At 39.1% G+C, this 19195-nt stretch overlaps 1 protein-coding gene across 1 annotated transcript in view; it reads right to left on the bottom strand.

The window, feature by feature from the left end:
* LRFN2 (leucine rich repeat and fibronectin type III domain containing 2) overlaps positions 1–14599 on the bottom strand; it is a 187843-nt gene extending 173244 nt beyond the window's left edge. The window contains exon 1 of the mRNA XM_053461141.1: positions 14505–14599. The gene's annotated coding sequence lies outside the window, so the exon portion shown is untranslated. The remainder of the gene's footprint in view (positions 1–14504) is intronic.
* Between the last annotated feature and the right edge of the window lie 4596 nt (positions 14600–19195).

Raw genomic sequence — 19195 nt, 5'->3', positions numbered from 1 at the left:
CCACATGCCACAGGGCAGCCCTTTATCTAGGCTGGTCAGCAATATGCATACATTATATGTGTCCTGGAAAACATGGCCGATGGGGTCCCCCTAGTTTCCACGCATGGTGATAATTCAGTAGACTCGGTCCACTGGGAATTGACTGCATTGGGCGGTTGACTTGGGGTTTGCTGAAGTCCAGACTAACTCTGCCTTCTGCTAAATAACCCTTAATGCACGTTAAGAAGTAATCAGTCATGTCGTCCGGCATCTCGGCCAGAGATTTAAATACTGTTCTAGAAGCACTGGTGAAAGGGATTAGTTCTACGGCGTCTATCTGAATCCACAAGTCAGATGTTATTCAGGATTCGTTCCATCTTATTTGTCACGGTCCCAGAGGTAGTGTCCTCGATAACGGACTCAGCAGAGTTGCTCGATAACTAACAGAAGCTGCTGGTTTTAAGTTGAATGGTATAGGAAAATGGTTCACTCTTACTCGTAGTCATAATTAAACTGAAAATATAATTGTGTGGGGTATTTTGGAGCTAATTTCCCTTAAAACAATTTGGGTAGGTCTGATGTGCTATTATTATTATTATTTCTGGCACAGAAAATTGGTAAAAATATGGATGTGCGCCTCCAAGGCGCCTCGTGATCCCCCTCTCCGCAGTGATCTCATTCGCCATATTGGATGGATGGATGCCTTTTAAATATGGCTGCACCCTGCTGCTGGAAAGACCCGAGTCAGTGTTGCTGAAATGCCAAAAAAACCCAACCAAGACGCTGTGTGATCACTCTCCTGAGCGATCACTCTCCAGAGCGAGAGTGATCTCCATATTACGCCATATTGAAAAGCAGTTTGCCTCTTAAATATGGCACTGTGCAAAGTTTACCCGGGCGCCGTCTCGATCTTTGATGATCGTTGCGGTGGCGACCATTTTTTTGTGTGGGGAGGGCTTTCCTCCCCGGATCCACGGTCAGCCTCACTTGCGAGGCTTCTGTGGATGCTGCAAAGCCGCTTTGTCGTTATTGCATTGCACCTCAAGCCCGTACGGGCTTTGTCGTTAAGGGGTTAAAAGAAAACAGTCTGGTCTTTAAAGAGTTAAATTCCCTTATTGTATTAACATCTACCACTTCTGCTAGGAGGTTATTCTCCTGCCCTCTTTGCAATTCATTAAGACCACCATATTTTGGTAGTGCGGAAAGCAGGAATAGGCAAAATATGCAATAAACACAGTAAAAAAGAAAACCTTAATCAGTCGTTGGTCTCGTCTTAGATTCAGGAGCCGTATGTCTATCCCATGCATGTTTAATTCCCTCACTGTATTACCCTCTACCACCTCTGCTGGGAGGCTGTTCCACTTATCTACCATTACCTCTACATTATTATTAGAATTTATTGTTTTATATAGCGCCATCAGATTCCATAGCGCTGTAGACAGGACATAACAATTAGTATATATAACATAACAAGATGATGTACAGTAACAACAGGTGAGGAGGGCGCTGCTCAAAAGAGCCTACAACCTAGACACCTAACTATAAATAGGTCACAAAGTCACATAAAAAGCCTCTGTAAAGCTCCGCCCATACTTGAAACCACACCCCCTAAAACAAAAATAGCCTTATATGGCAATTTGGAATCCTGGGACATATGCAAATTCCCTACAAGAAGTGTATAGCTAGTAAATATTCCTGGGTTTGTTCTTCTCACACACACAGATATTTAGCGCCGCCGCCAGATTTTTTTCCCCCATATTATGCAAATGATATTCTATTCTTTTTAAGGGAATTGGATAAGTGACTATATTTTGAAGCGGCGGATATAGACTGATTTATCATGCGCTTGTCAATTTTCACCCTTTATCTGATAAACAGCTGAATGCGCTCCGACTACCATCTGAAAACCCCGCTGCACGCACTTAATAACTATATTTTTATACCTTCGCTGTAATATTTTCCTGCCGCAGTGCCGCCGAGATACATCGTTTCAGTTTTGATTGAATCCGGTCACCCTTTGGGAAAATTCTTTCTCCGGAATGAGAAACATAACCTTGAAAATTCCCGTTATTTCTTTTTTTCCTGTGATTCGCCCCGATATCTATGTTTTCCTTTCTAAATATAACACGCTTTTGGGCAATAAAGTTTCCAGGACACAAAAGGAGTTGGCACGTGCTTAGACGGCAGATATTTTATTCCGGATTCCGGAGAATAAATAAAATTTATATTTATTTAAAGTTTATATTAAATTCATTTATTTTCTCTAATTGCATATGTTTTTTTGTGAAAATCCTGTGATTTTGTAACTGAGCCTGTAAACAGTTAAATCATATAAACCTTAATGTGTATGTTAATTGGAAGGTCCCTTTAAATTTAGGTGGCGTCTCCCTTGCGATGTGCAGAATGCCCCCAAATGTCTTTGCCCCTCTGCGCACCCCCAGCTATCTTCCTTGCCCGTGATACGCTTAGCCAACTGTCCCCTGTGTACCTGCGCGGAAAGCACTAGCATTGATTTCAGTAAATATTTCAGTTATATACCTTTTTTTTTTACTTTTTAAAAATTCGGAGAAAAATACTTTTAGGGAATTCAACGAATTCAACAAATTTGATAAAATTAGAAAAGAATTGGTAGCGATGAGCCTGACAACAATTTTTTTTATAAAAAAAACCCCTTTTTTATGTTATAAATTTATTTTTTATTAGCTAAAAATAATAATTAATAATAATTTAAATAATAATTTATTTATAATTATATATGTTTTCCCTTTTTTATATTATTTTTTTTTTAGTGTTGCCATAGCCTCCATTTTTCTAGTTAAAACTCTAGTATAAAACGGGATTTTTTAATGCCATAAATGTATTCTCCATTAGATAAAAATAATAATAATGATTTAAATAACAGTTTATATATTTTTTTTCCTTTTTATGTTTACTTTTGTGACAATTTGCGTTGCCATATCACCCATTTTTTGTGGGATAGGTATAATTGTTACATTTTTTAACCCTCACCTTTAGTGCTGCCCCCTGCTGTATGTGGAATGTATAAACCCACAGAAGTAATAATTACTTTTAGGGAATTTAACAAATTTGATAAAATTAGAAAGGAATTTGTTGCAAGGAACCTGATAACTAATAAAACCTCATAAATTTTAGTTTAAACACTAGTTAAAAACTGGATTTTTTATTGTCATAAATATATACTTCATTGGCTAAAAATAATAATTAATAATTATTTAAAAAATAATTGATTTATAATTTTTTTTTTCCTTTTTATATTCATTTTTGTGGCAATTCGTGTCGCCATATCCTCCATTTTTTCCGGGATAAGTATAATTGCTACACGTAGTCAACCCCCACCTTTAGTGCTGCCCCCTGCTGTATGTTGAATGTATAACTCCACGGACAGAAATTAATGACTTCATCGAGTTTATATTTGGTATTTTTGGTATTGAAAACTGGAAAAAAAAGGAAGATGTTTGAATTTTACCAGTCACATTATTTATGTTTTTTTTCTTTTTTTTTTAACAAAGGTTTTTTGACCTTCGCTTTGACATATCCTCTTTATAATTCTGTGTGTTTCCAAATAAAATATAAATAAATCTATGGGGAAATGTGTCTGGTGTTATTTATTGTTGGAGGTGGAATGGATGGGGAAGGGTAGCTACAAGGTTATATGTTTTGTCATTTCAGTGCAGACGGTCAGGCTCCTTGTTAGTGGATTAATAAATCATGGATAATATTTGCAGTCAGATTTCATACACTTCCCCCGTTTCCTCTGCTAGCTTCATATAGAATTTTCTTTCATCTCTTTCAGCTCTTCGGATTTCATTACCTGTTATTCTTTTTAGCTGGACAGCTGGTTCTGTTGCCTGGTCTTGAGGGTGTTCTATAAAATCTCCACTATAAACCAGCTAAAAATCTGGTAGGACGAGGCCCCGAACCGGCCCTCGACTGTCCATCGGCCCGGACCGGAGTATAAAAACATAGCATGTGGCCGCGCAAATCCAGTTGGCGCAAATATATCATTCAGAGGCTGCTGGCCTTAAAGTGACAGAGACCCTTTTCCTCTCCAGTCCGGCTCTGGGTAGAACATCCAGTTTGTTGGGCTATTTGGACTCTTTTCTGTCACCCGGGAGCAGTTTTTTTTGGGATTAAGCTACCCGGAGCCCTCTCTATTTGGGATATAGGTGGGCTGGACTACTGATGTCAGTGGATGGTCTCTCTTGTGTCAGTGGGTGGTCCTGCTGAGGGCAGTGGGCAATCTACTGGGCAGGGAGTGGAGAGAGACTCAACGCCCCACCAGCGACACAGAGATTCTCCCCGGTGACCAGGAGACCCGGAGAAGCTGCGCTTCCCTCTGAGCCTCCAGGCCAAACCCAGAGAGTTCCAAGGCATGGAAATGACTCTGTGTCTAATAAAGTTATATAATAAAGTTATATAATATATATTATATATTATATATAAGTTATTTCTGTGATGTTTCTTGCCCTCCCGTGTTATATTTCAGGGGTAATTAAAGTAACAAGGTGTCCCAATACGATGGGGAAAAGCTCTAGAAAGCCTTCACAGCGCTCTGGAGTCGAAGAGTGACCTTTACCTCTTGTAAGCAGTAAATATGACTTCATGGGTCACTTTTCTTACCATTACTTGACTTACTCTAATTTTATTTGACGCGCCCCCCCCCCCCCCCGGGGTTTTAATGGTAACGCAGGTCCATAAATAATCCGGGGAAAATAAAGAGTGGGGGCTGGTTTGAGAATAGAGAACGGATTATTCAGCAAAGGCGGAAATATAAATTAATTGTCAGTTTATTGCCACCGGGACCGAATGAATCTCAGGAGCATGGAATTCAACAATAGAAGCCAATACTTCTTTTCAAGTAAAAAAATGCATAAATAATAATATAGATTTTTGTGAGCGATATATTATTAAAGATGTCTGCCATGAGCAATTCATTGGGATGAACGCTTTCTTCTCCGGGACCAGTATGGCAATATCTGTTTTTAAGAACCTACACATTGACTACAGGTCGGCCCCCGTCTAGTCGCCCGTTTCTCCTGCTGTAAAGACTCAGACCTTTATCAGTCGTTGGTCTCGTCTTAGATTCAGGAGCCGTATGTCTATCCCATGCATGTTTAATACCATCACTGTATTACCCTCTACCACTTCTGCTGGGAGGCTGTTCCACTTACCTACCACTCTTCCAGTAAAGTAAGATTTCTGAGCAATCCCTCCATGCACTTGCAATGAGGACCACATTAAACTTTCAAGGGACCACTCAGCTATCCTATGTATTAAAGCGTCCCTTTAATGGGTTAGGTCATAAAATATGTTCATTTATATGATGTTTCATCCAAGCTCTAAAATACATCAATAGTGGTTTAATGGCCCAAACATGTTTTAATGTCATAACAAATGATTGAAATATTTAAATTCTGGGAGTTAAAATATTTAGACACTTCCGTTCTCAGATCAGGTGAGTATATAGCGATTTCAGACACCGGCCCACCAGGCATTTGCCGGGTGGTATACCCAGGAGCTTTCTGCCTAAAGCTACCCAGAGCCCACCCCTTGGTGTTGCGGGGGGTAGTTCCACAGACATCGCTGGACATGCGCAATTTTTAATGGCGAAGTTGGCGGGAGTGGCTCATGCTGCAAGTCCCTTCCGCGACCCGTTGATACCCCTTAACAACCCGGAGACCCATAGAAGCGACGCTGAGCCCGGAGTTCCCAGGTATGCCCCGGAGCCCACACCTGGATAAAACATATAAACAAAGAGGTTCTTTAAATCCAGTAATCCTGATTCTTGAATTAAGAAAATTCTAAAAATTCTAGAATTTATGGGAAAAGTACACCATAAGACTGCATTAGAATCATCGCGCATGCGTGTTGCATTGTTCTGTATTCAACCCTGACCAGCTGGACTTTAGTATGATAATTCTGCATTTTTACATGAACCTACTGAGATTCACTCTTACATCATGCCTCCATGGTTACCTCATGCCTCCATGGTTACATCATGTCTCCATGGTTACATCATGGAAGACGCTGACATACCCCTTACGAAAAAATTACTGCAGTTTTTCTGAAGTAATACTGCAGTTTTACTGCACATTTACTGCACATTTACTGCACTTTTACTGCATTTGTACTTCATTGTACTGCAGTTATTTTTGTACGGAAGTACAAATGCAATAAAGCTGCAGTAAATTGAAGTACAACTGTAGGTTTGCAATATAAAAAAAAAAAGTGCAGTAAATGTGCAGTAAAACTGCAGTACAGTGAAGTACAAATGCAGTAAAACTGCAGTAAATGTGCAGTAACACTGCAGTAAAAGTGCAGTATTGCAGTTTTTTCATGTCCAAAAAACTGCAGTATTACTTCAGAAAAACTGCAGTAATTTTTTGTAAGGGACATCTCATTACCTTCTCATTATTATGGGTTTTTGGTCACTAAATGTCCTACTGCCCTGGATGAACCTGCTTCCTGTTCTCAGAATATGCATTTCTGCCTATTCTTCCCCATTAAGTTATCTCTCCCCCTACCGCAAAGTTGCTGATTCCCGTTGATTGGTTCAGATAGCCTTTGTAATGATTGGCTAAGAAGAAAGGAGAGGTGTTTGGGATGGGCAACTAATTAAATAATTCTAGTTATGCCACCTTTTGCCACGGATCCCAGCTTCTGATCCTTGCTGTAAACATCAAAACTGAAATATAAATTACTTAAAATTAAACAGGACCAAAAATATATGTAGTTTTGAAATAAAAAATATATAATTATACCAAAAAGGTGTTCGCGTAGCCATTCCAATTTAAGGCATTATGATATATATTAAAAAAAAAAGGCAATAATAATCTGATCAGTGGCGTTATACCCCTCAGCATCGTTCATTTAATGGTGTTTACAAAGTAATACCGCGTTCGGGAGTCCAAGAACTCACAGGAGAAATATAGCCGAGGCTTTCTCTGCAGGAGATCTATTTTAATCTCCGGTAACCACGATGTAAAATGTCTAAAGGGTTTTACGCAGAGAAATCGAGGCCTTTTTATTGCCATCTTGGTGAAAATGTAATGTTTGGAAAACTTACAACAACGGCTCTTTTCCAATTTTTTTTTTTAAACGGCCAGAATAAAAACCGGCGTCCGCGGCGTGGAGGTGACATTCGGGTGACCTACTGCCACCTTAGCTTGTACTTCAAAGACATGAAAAAAATAAGAAATATAATGACAATGAACCAATCTTCCATTTATGGGACTTTAGAACACATTAGTAATTATATATATATTATTATATTATTATTATTTATTGTTTTATATATAATATATAATATACTATATATTATATTATATATATTATATATATATTATTATATATATATATATTATTTATTGTTTTATATATAATATATAATATACTATATATTATATTATATATATTATATATATTATATTATTATTATTTATTATTCATTGTTTTATATATATAATATAATATATAGTACCTCGGAGACTTGCTAAGTGCTCTGACCCCAAAAAATTGTTTAGATAATACCATATATTAACCTTATATGGTATTAATATATATTATTATTATTATATATATTATTTATTGTTTTATATATAATATATAATATACTATATATTATATTATATATATTATATATATTATTATATTAATTTTATTTATTGTTTTATATATAATATATAATATACTATATATTATATTATATATATTATATATATATTATTATATATATATATTTATTGTTTTATATATAATATATAATATACTATATATTATATTATATATATTATATATATTATATTATTATTATTTATTATTCATTGTTTTATATATATAATATAATATATAGTACCTCGGAGACTTGCTAAGTGCTCTGACCCCAAAAAATTGTTTAGATAATACCATATATTAACCTTAGAGTATTGTACAGCACTGCTGAATATGATAGCACTATATAAAACAATAAATAGTAATAATGATAGTAGCTCATCACGGAGATTCTATTGTAGTTGCTAGTGGTAACAATGATAGGGTTTATCGATTATTGGTCCTTTTGAAAACCATGATTTGTCATGTTTTTTTTATTAAAGTCACCTATGTTCAAGCAGTTAGATATCATTCAAAGCATGAAGGTAGCTCCGGACTGTGTGACACTGAGGGTCTTCACCTGAGACCCTGAGACTGGGGAAAAATCCCTGTGGCTCAAGGGTAGATTGCCACGTCGGCCATTTTTTTTTTCACTCATACATTTCACATGTTATGGACATGCATAATTTTTGATTGCTGTAAACGGAAGGATAGGAGAACTTAGATTGTGAAGAATTGATATTTGTCACCATCTTCGTACCTCAACACTTCAGGTCTGGTAGCGCACAGAAACGATAAAGACCCATGGGGTCAGAAGAAGGCATTGTGCAAGGCGGGATGGTTTGAGAAGATCACACCTCTCCACCTAGTCTATGGCTGCATCCCAAAGGGCCCACGTAACCCCATTACTAGGAGCTGTTGTGTGGCCCCAGGTGGCCTCGTAGGATGCTTTATGTATAATGTGGCTCTGTCCACGAAGCAGTCTGACACCTCAATATTATGACCGTAACTGGGAACTTGGATGCTGACCCCATGGGAGGTCCCACGGGAGGTCCCGAAGGTGGGCATTCCCGCTGACGTCGCGGGACACACGGCTGTTGAACCGGGGAAATTGACCAGGAATGGGGTTTGTCAGAAGGCCTCTCCCGCGACCTGGAGTTTTCCGACGGTGACCCAGAGAAGCCGCTCTTCTCCCAGAGTCTCCGGAGAAACCGAGGAGGTTCCCAGGAAGGAGTATGACCACTTTATATCTTAAAGGCAAGAAGTAGATTAAGATTTCCTCTTTTGAGATTGGGTAAACGCTCAACTGCAGATCAGCTCTGACGTGAAGCCACACACGGGTGTGAAAATATGTGTCTTACGTCAACAAGCTATTTAAGTTATGAGATGTCGCCGAGCTAGAAGCCGAGTGGCCAATTCTAGCAATTTCTTCTAGATCTAATAAAAAGTGTTTTCTTTTCCTTCCAAAGTCAGTTTTATCTGGAATGTAAGAGATTTCGAACACGTTTTTATGTAAAAAAGTCGCTAGAACATAAAATCATTACTGGCATTTCTCAACATCTTGGAAAAATTAGAGAAAAAAATCTCATATCGCTCTAATACGATCAATTAATGAGTAAAACGCTTCAAACTACTTGTTATCCTTAAAGATTCGAGCTCCTTAAATCACTGGAGTGGTCTCCATCTCATCACGTTGGGACATTTAACGAGTTTTGGACTGGTACTTCTAGCCTCTAGATAAATGGAGCCCGTCTAACAAAGAATATATAGTCCGTTATTCTGGAATTGCCGCAGGTGAGTGCTTCACACTTGGTGTGTTTAATGCAGATCTGCCACCCAGAACCATAAATCGTCAAGTAACGGTGTTTACATGGCAAAAAAAATGCAATATACATGTATTACAAGCATCATACTAGCAGCTGCATAATTATTCCTCCCCGATGTTTCCACCATACAAGAGTTTTCAGCACGTTTGATGGTGGGCTACCATTTTTACCTAGATTGAAATTCGGACCATTTACTATTGCCCAGTGTCCGCACATTTTTTTCCTATTTAGATTCCTTTTTAACCCCTTAAGGACAATGGACGGTCCCTAAACCCATTGAAAACAATGCATTTTGAGCCCGTCCATGTACAGGCTTTGTCATTAAGGGGTTAATGTACTTGGCCGAGTTTGAGCGTCTATAGCTTAGCTGGTTAACTCAGCTCCCATGCCCCTGAGCAATGTCTGAGTTGAGCCGCGTGTCAACCCAAACGACTCCACATGAATTTGCCAGTTGCCAAACTTTCCATTAAAAACTTGCCCGGGCTTCAAGGTCAGATGAGTCGACCTGAGTTAGCTTTTCAAGTCGAGATAAATTTGCGATTTAGACCGTTTCGTCCAAGTCATGAAACGTTGCCATCAAAACTCAACTCAACTGCTATAAGAAGTTGACCTTTAGTGGTTAGACCCCAAAGTCCTCCTGTGGCCTGCAGTGTCTAATGATGGAAAGTACTGTAATATGACATCATACTATGACAACTGACATGATTAGAACATGTCCCCGTCCCTTTTTTTAAAACACCTCTAGTATAGGAAAAATATTATAAAACATTGTGATAGAGGGTCAAAGGAATTTCTGTATCTTTTTCTGGGATGCTTTATTGATGCTTATTGAAGACACCACAATGTCTACAAATCAACCATTTTGAAACTTTTGATAGGCCTACACGCCAGGAGAACTTGATACGTTCCAAGACTGAACCTCGTAGCCTTACCTGATGACATGTTCAAATGACCTATTTTTAAAGTAGGATTGAGTTAAACGTCAACTCTGGTCCATCCACCTGATGCTACAGGAGACCAGTTGAGTTAAGTATGAGTAATAGTCGATCAATAACCCACATTTGGTTTCCAACAGTTGATTGTCTCCTAACGACAGCAAAAAGGACTAGGGCAGTCGTTGAGAAGTCTTCTATAAGAGTTAAGCTATTTCATCCTAAATTAATGATATGCTCGTTGTTTAATGAGTAACCCCAATGTTTATTCTACTTTTTCAGAATTTTACCATGAAATAACAAAATACAAGGTGACTTGTAACTCTATTCTCAAATTTATATATATATGAAGCTTCTGAATTTCAAGAGATTTGACCATCAAACTCGGTAAATAAAACGGACGGTCTCGTCGTTATTCCATTACTGCGGAAATGCTGAAGGTCGCACGGAATAGTCATTCGGTTGCTAGAACATTAGGGTAAATATTAATAACGATCTAAAACATCCAACAGACCGTTCCCAGAGTACAGCCTGTACTGGAGACGTATCGCTGTGTAGAGGTGCGCTGAATATAACAACAAAAACTTAACACGCTGATGCGGCAGGAAAAGTTGTTGCCGGTCAAAAGGCCGTACGGTGTCAAAAAGATAACGAGGGATGCTTGAGACGGGATGTCTAGGCTTCTTAGAAATAGAGTTTTACAAGACATTTAAAGTTTACTGAGCTTGTGACTGAAGGAACGGTGTGATTAGATACAGGAGAGGTCTTATAAGTAAGATGGAGTCTCTAGTCAAGGGTAATCCCGTTATGGGGCCAACACAGGAAAGGATGTGGAGTCACATAGGCCTTTAGGACCTCAGAGGTCTTTCCTTCTTCTTCTGGACTTGCGAGGTCCTAAAATCTTCCCTTAGTTGGCCCAATTTTATTTCCTGTGCTACATCAGAGGAGGGTCTGGTATCTGCTACCCAACTCCTGGAAGGACCTTCAACTGGTTCTACTGTACTGTACCTAGGAGAAGGCTTTCATTTGCCCCCCCCCACACTGCATTCTCCCCAATCCAGGATTGAACCTTGGCAGCACCCGTCCGACAGCACACTAGCTTTCTAGACCAGCCAATGAGCTATCACGGTGAAGGGGGTGGGGCTTAGACGCCTCGCAGAGTGTTTCACAGATAAATACTCTACGAGGAGGATGGAGGTTGGCGGAGATTCTTAGAATAGAGCAAAAAAACAAGTTTATTCCTTTAAAGAATGGAAATTCTTAAATGGATGAAGATTATTGTTACTGGAATAAGAAGAACGGATATATATATATGGCTCACATGGACAGAAGACTTTCCTATGGCAAAGCATATTAAAAGCTGCAGAATTGGGGAAATTAAAGATGTGTAGAATGTTTAACCTCCAGTTTAAACAAATAAATAGAATTACAAAAATTGAAAAAAAATGGCAATTTCAGAATGAAATCAAATTTTTTTTTTTTTTTGCTCGTATCAAAGATTTATGGTTATAAAGCAAGTCATTTCGTAAAAATGCACATTATTATTATTATTATTATTTACACCAGAATCCATGCCTCCGGTAGCCTCCAACATTAGCATTAACTTGTGACTCTGGTATCACCAGAGGGAGTTAACGTAAAGAAGCCAAGAGGTGTACATCGAGGACATTATAATGAGACGCGTCCGTATCCCAGGCTCTGCTGTAATTCGAATCTCGATGTATATTATTTGCCCAGGAGACAGCTCTGGGAATTGAAATATTTTAACGCACAATGTCACATCACGCGTAATCCCCTGCCCTGTACCACTTACACAAAGCCTGTACCAGAAACGAATATATTTGTCTATGCCGTCCGCCACGCTTGCCAAATTCATACAGTCGTCAGACACATTCCAGCAAGTGGTTAACAGATAAAAAGATTCCAAGATTATTTTGTTATAATAATATAAAATTATGAATTTTTTAAAAAACTGATTCTATTTTCTTAAGCAGCCTGCAATAAAATTAAATATTTAATTTTTTTTTTTTTTTAATATATATATTTTTCTTTTAATGGAAAACCTTGCTTCTAAACAAAAACAATGCTTACAAATTATTTAAGATGCATCTTTCTGTGGAAATATATATATATATATAAAAGAGCAATTGTCTTATAGAGATCATAATAAAAGGACAAACATTACGTTTTTCAAATATTTCATTAATTTAAGTGCTTTAACAAATTATAATGATCAGCCATGGAAAAATGTTAAGAAAAACACGGAAAAGGGATCACAAAAGAAGCAGTGCCAGCTGGTGCATGTAAATACCGCTAAACATACAAAAAACATGTTAAACATATCGGAACTTTGTCCATAAGCACAAGTAGAACGACTGCTGCATGTCTGAGCCTTCACGCCCAGCAGTGTGCATGGAACACAGGATTCCTAATGAGAATCGGTAAATGTTAACCCTTTAGAGTACAGGCATGCAATGCAACATGTTGCACAGCTTTGTGCTACACCCACCCAATGCAAAGGGTTAAATCATTATCCAGAGGGCATCTGTTAAATATTACAGAAGGTATATATATATATATATATATATATATATATATATATATAGACTAGAAATAAAGCAAAATCCCCATCTGGCACTGAAAGGGTTATATATGGGGCATTGGGCTTTAAGGATATGGCTACACATATATTATATACCATAAGGGAATGGGTGTCTTTGGAGTATCCTAGTTTCTAAATGGCAGGTGCTATCACTTCTATATGCATTACCCTGCCTGACATGAACATGGACCCTGGGAGTAGAGACTAAAGGGGGGAAAAAAAACTAATTCATTAGAAATCATCACAGAAATGAGAAATTATGGCTTAATCGCTTAATTACCATCATGCATTACAGGACGTATAGATCTATTTAACTAGACCTGCTTAGACAATCACCTGCATTTAATATTGATTATTATTATTATTATTATTATTATTATTATTATTTCCTGAAAAGCTTTCCTTGCAGTAGTTTAACAAAACATGGACTAAAACTCCCATCACTTACAGGCATTTGGCTGACGTTGATGGGAGTGGTTGCTCCCTACTGGCTAGAGTTAACCTGCCCCCCCCCCCTTTTATTTTGGATTGCAGCTACCAGATACAATGTTATTATTTGATTTATTTTATTGTTTTATTTTGTACCGTAAATTATAATAATATTGTTATATAAACACCCAACTACTGCCGAAGCCCCTTCTCTCTGGCCCAATAATTGCTTTATTATTTTCTCCATTAAACTGAAAGAAGCTGCTTCAGGCTCCAAGCTAAAGATTTGCATATATATATATATATATATATATATATAAAAAATGTTTTGTTTTTTTAACTTATTAACCCTTTGCAGACGTGGTCACACACAGCGATACAAAAGGGTTAAGGGTTGATTAATACTGAACTAGCAGCCTAAATCCTGCAGGATGCATCCTCTGTACCGACTGCAATGCATTCCCCATCGCAATATATTCTGCATCGGGATATGTGGCTTTTTGCAGATCAATTGCAACACCATGGGACTAAAGGAATGCAAAGAGTTAAATGCTATGTGCATCTGTAGTAACGGGAGAATCTGTTTGTGTACAAGTGCTTACATACTATACATATCACACATCCATTATTTAGAATGCACATTCACTGTAGAGATATAAGTCCATCCTCTAGAAATGACATGGTCCTTAACAGCAGGACCTCAAATCAGTGCCCCAACTACCCCTGAGAGACCCCCCTACTTTCCCAAACACACCCCATAGATCTCTTTCTTTTTATTCTTGGGTATCTGCCAGTTTTCAGTATCTCTTCTTTACTCCCTAGGGTAATGTTTAAATACCCCCCGGTAGGAGCTGTCCAGCAAAGTTGACCATCAAAGGACCATCAAAGGACTATTTAAGGTCTCCCCATAGAAGGGTTTCGCTTTACACAGTGAGATTTCTGGAAGATAACCAGACCCTTTACAGCCAATGCATTAAGAAAATAGGCAGATTAAGGATAATAAAGTTTAAATGACCCCCCCATGTGCATATACACCGGTAATTCAAACTTATGCATTCTTTTCCATTGCCTTTAAGAGCCGAGGGTACTGCATTTGAGAAGAAAGGAATAGATTCTTTCTCTTACCTCCGAGAAGTAACAATTATCCTCGTTTGTGCAAAAGAATCCCAGACATTCTAAACCAAGATACAGTATCTTCTGCGATCGTGGGGAGAAAAAAAGGAGAGAGAATCCAGCCCTGGTCTCCAGGTAGGAAAATCGAAGCTAGAGAGCTAAGGAGCTCACAGAATCCAAGAGTCTCCTTGGACAAGACAGTATATCCCAAACAGACCAAAAAAAAAATATAAAAGATCATCCAGAAATTCTCTGCCGTCCTGGATAATTTCTGTTCACAGAGCAGATTTCCAAAGACCGAAAGCCTTTCTGTTACAGAGATGACGCTCTTGGGATGCAATCCCCCCCCAAAATCACACGCATTTTGGACAAAAGACGACTTCGAGTCGATGCCAAAGAGCCTCGAATGGATAAGAGAAAACACACACACACGCACACGCACACGCACACATAGACACGCGCGCACAGGCAGGCACGAGAGAGGCAGAAAGCTGCAGTCTGCGCTGAATGCTCCTACTGCTCTAGATGGCAACATCCTCCACCGCTTGGAAAAAAGGAGTGCAATGAAAAAAAATAAAAATAAAATATATATAAAACATATATATATATATACATCCAGCCAGGCAGCATGGGGGGGGGGGGTTTCGCTCTCGTCTTGATAATTTAAATCAAGAATTATTATTTTTCCCCCCTATTTATCCCAATTTAGGAAAACCAAAAAAGTAAGGGGGGGGATAAGGAGGGGGTGGGTTGTGTTAAAGCAGATTGTCTCCATAAGACCGACGCAAACCACGTCCCCCCCCCCATTTAATCCATCGTGTAATAATAGAAACCTAAGCTTGTGCAGACACTGGATGACATGCCAAATCCTCAGCACAACACTCAACATTTGTTAGAGGCCAGCATGTCACTTCATCTGGGATTTAGGGCCGAGGGAGGAGGGACGACGGGAGCCCCGGACCTCAATACACGAGGGTTTCAAAGCACACAGGCAATTATGGGGGGGGGAATAGAAAAACAAATCACTTAGCTGACTGTTTCAAAAAAGAAAATGTTATATATACATAGAGAGATGGGTAGTAGATCAGCAGAACGGCCTCCCAGCAGAGGTGGTAGACGCTATTACAGTAAAGGGAATTTAGTAAGCGATAGGCATACGGCTCCTGAATCTAAGACGAGACCAGCGACTGATTGAGGTTTGAGTCTTTACAGCAGGAGAAACAGGGGAGATTAGATGTGGCTGGTTCTATACATTTATTTACGCCGGTATAAGATTTACAGCCAGTTAATTAATTTTGAACCTTTTTTTTTTTTCCCTGAAAAGATGGGGTTTCGTACAGCGATCAAACGGCATGCGAGTTTTCATCAGAACTTCAATTGTCTGATCGCACATCAATAATTCCCTTTCATGCGTTTGGTCTGATATTGTATTTCCTGAAAATAATCCATGGAAAGAAGAAAAAAAACAAAAAACAGTGAAATCCCGAGAATTGGATGTCTCGTTAACCGACAAAGAGGCGGCAGTCAGGGATTTATTGGTTAAAAAAAGAAGGCTTTGGGTTGTTTGATGTTTTTTTTTTCACAGCTTTCAACGCGTATCGCGGTCACATGGGGATATTAAGATGCGAACAATAATAATTGTTTATGTAGGCATGAATATGGCATAGAGGGGGGATACCGTGGGGACGTTGTTTTATATTAACCCCTTAATGACAAAATGCATTGTTTTCAATGGGTTTTGGGCCCGCCCATTGTCCTTAAGAGGTTAAAAGAGGACACTGGTTTTTTTTTTAAAGAAATCTAGCCAAGAACCCCCCCCCAAAAAAAAAAAGTAATGTTTGGAAAATATAAAATTGTTCATCCCATCTGGCAAGGGTTGCAGATGTAGGACCTGGATGTCGGTAATACCGTATTTGCTCGATTATAAGACAAGGTTTTTTTCAGAGCAAATGCTCTGAAAAATACCCCTCGTCTTATAATCGGGGTCGTCTTCTAATCAGACCTCAAATAGAGGTCTGATTAGGAGACTAAGATCCATATCCCCCGCACCGCTGCAGGGGACCTGGATCCTCCTGTCGTCGCCCCCCCCCCTCCCCACACACTTACCGGTGCTTCCGGAGGTGAAGTTGGCAGCGGGGGTTTGTATGCGTCCGTCGCAAATACCTTCCCCGACTGTCAGAGATCAGAGTTCCAGAGTTCCTGATCGCTGACAGCCGGGGAAGGTATTTGCGACGGACGCATACAAACCCCCGCTGCCAACTCCACCTCCTCCCGGCTGCCGCGGAATGAGACGTCAACCCGCTGCCCCGGCAATACAGCAGGAAATTGGAAGCACCGGTAAGTAAGTGTGTGTGTGTGTGTGTGTGTGTGTGTGTGTGTGTGTGTGTGTGTGTGTGATTTCTGGAATGCCTTACACCCCTATATGCCACTCTGGCACTTAGGGGGTTAAAAGGCATATTATGGGGCAGAGTGTCATATAGGGAGGTATAAGGCATTTCAGGAGGCAGAGTGGCGTTAAGGGGGCATTTAATAGTGCACTCTGCCTCCTGAAATGCCTTATACCTCCCTATATGCCACTCTGCCCCATAATATGCCTTTTAACCCCCTAAATGCCAGAGTGGCATATAGGGGTATAAGGCATTTCTGGAGGCAGAGTGCTCTATATAATGCCTTTTAACTCCCTTAATGCCACTCTGCCTCCTGGAATGCCTTATACCTCCCTATATGCCACTCTGCCCCATAATATGCATTTTAACCCCCTAAATGCCAGAATGGGATATAGGGGTATAAGGCATTTCTGGAGGCAGAGTGGCACATAGGGGGTCAAAAGGCATACCATGGGGCACAGTGGCATATAGAGGGTTAAAAGGCATATCATGGGCCACAGTGCCATATTGGTGTGGCAAGCCTGGGGGCAGATGTGCGTAACTGGGGGCAGGTTGGAAAATACAAGGAAATAAAAACAAAAAAAATATTTTTCTCAATCATAGCTTTTATTAAAAAAAATAGTTTACATGAATTAACATTTACTGGTAAAACTTTTTTCCTTTAGGGTCGTCTTATATTCAGGCTTTTTCTTTTTTTCCTAAGTTAATATTCAGATTTGGGGGGGTCGTCTTATAATCAGGGTCGTCTTATAATCGAGCAAATACGGTAATTACCAGTTGAGAAGCTATCGTATGTAATGTGGCTGCCGTCACCTAACAGTCGGGTTACCGCTTTGAAAGCCAAAATAAAGAGGTGAGCCCTGGATCAGTGCATATTCTGTCTGGAGCACTAAAGCCAGGGGCAGATTTTGCTTCTTATTATAAGGTGTAATAGGTATTTGTCATTACTATTGGCCAGCTAAATGGACTCATTTTCTCTTTTTATTATTCATTCTCTCCTTTTGCTCATCCTTTTGCCCCCTTTGTTCTTTCCTAGTTTCTTTTTTGCTCTACTTTCTCACTTCTTTTTCTCCCCTATTCTCTTTCAATTTCCTTTCACCCATCTCTTTCTCTGTTTTTCTTTTTTGTTGCCTCTCTTTTCTACATAGTTTTTTTCTTCCTATGTCCTTTGCTTTCTCCCTTCTCTCCTTTCCTTATTTTCTTCCTTTTTTTCTCTTTCTCTTTATTCTCTCTCCTCGTCTTCCTCTCTTATCTCCCCTAAAACTCATTCCTGCCTCCTCTCATTTCTTGCTTTCAACCCAGACATTTGAACTGGCTTCATCTAAAACCACACCCATAACCACACCCCTGGCCACACCCACACGGGGAACCTCTCAAACATGGAAATTGACTACCTTTATCTTTATCTTTAAGGATTATTTGTAAACAAAATGGTAAACAAAACAATACAATTATTGTATCAGCTTATGCGTGACTCGATGAGGGCGTCTGCTGAGCCCATGGCCGGGCATCCACCTCCGTGCTGCAGGACAATATTCATCATTTATAACTTAAAAAAAAAATAAAATAATGTTTTCTCTACAAACTGCTGGTAATTTCATCGCTTAACCTTTTTAATCCTTTTTTTCTGGGAGGTATTAATATCTCTATATTATATCTCTATAGGGAACACAGCAGTCTTCTGATGACCACTAGTGAAAATCTCTAAAGAAGCAAGACCACAGAATGAGAAGTTTAAGAAGTGAATAAAGAAATGTCACGTAACATCTGAATCCACAAACAAAACAAAAGATGTTTAACCCCAAAATGTATCTATAAGGCCACCCGCACAAGATTTTATAGTTCTTGTAGCACTAAACATGAATTGTGAGCTTCTGAAAGCAGGGAAGTCCTATCCTTGTTCATTACTGTAGGAAAAAATGTTTATTTCCTGCACTTCATGAATTTTGGTACAAAGTAAGGGAATTACTTGCTAAGGTAGGTTGGTCAGATGAGGCATCGTTGTGTTTATTAAAAATTCTATGAGTTTTGGTTGTTGAAACACAATTGGGTTTTATTCACTAAACTGCTTCCAAGTGGTGCCCATTCAAGTCAATGGAGGATGCAATGCAGCTTCCAACCACCAGGGGCCGATGGTGCACAGGAATATAAATATACGTTTATGCGGAACCAGCGGCCATTTTTCGATCTACTGCCCTTGGGAAAAGTTGGATTTATTTTATTTTCAGGGGTTTTTTTTGTGGCTTTTTTTTCCGCTGATCTTTTTGTTTTACCACATTTGACTGTTTAGTTAAAAACTCTAAACGTTAAAAAATA

The sequence above is a fragment of the Spea bombifrons genome, chromosome 3 (genome assembly GCF_027358695.1).
Source record: "Spea bombifrons isolate aSpeBom1 chromosome 3, aSpeBom1.2.pri, whole genome shotgun sequence".
Taxonomy (NCBI): Eukaryota; Metazoa; Chordata; class Amphibia; order Anura; family Pelobatidae; genus Spea; species Spea bombifrons.
This window is presented reverse-complemented; position numbering and strand designations above follow the sequence as displayed.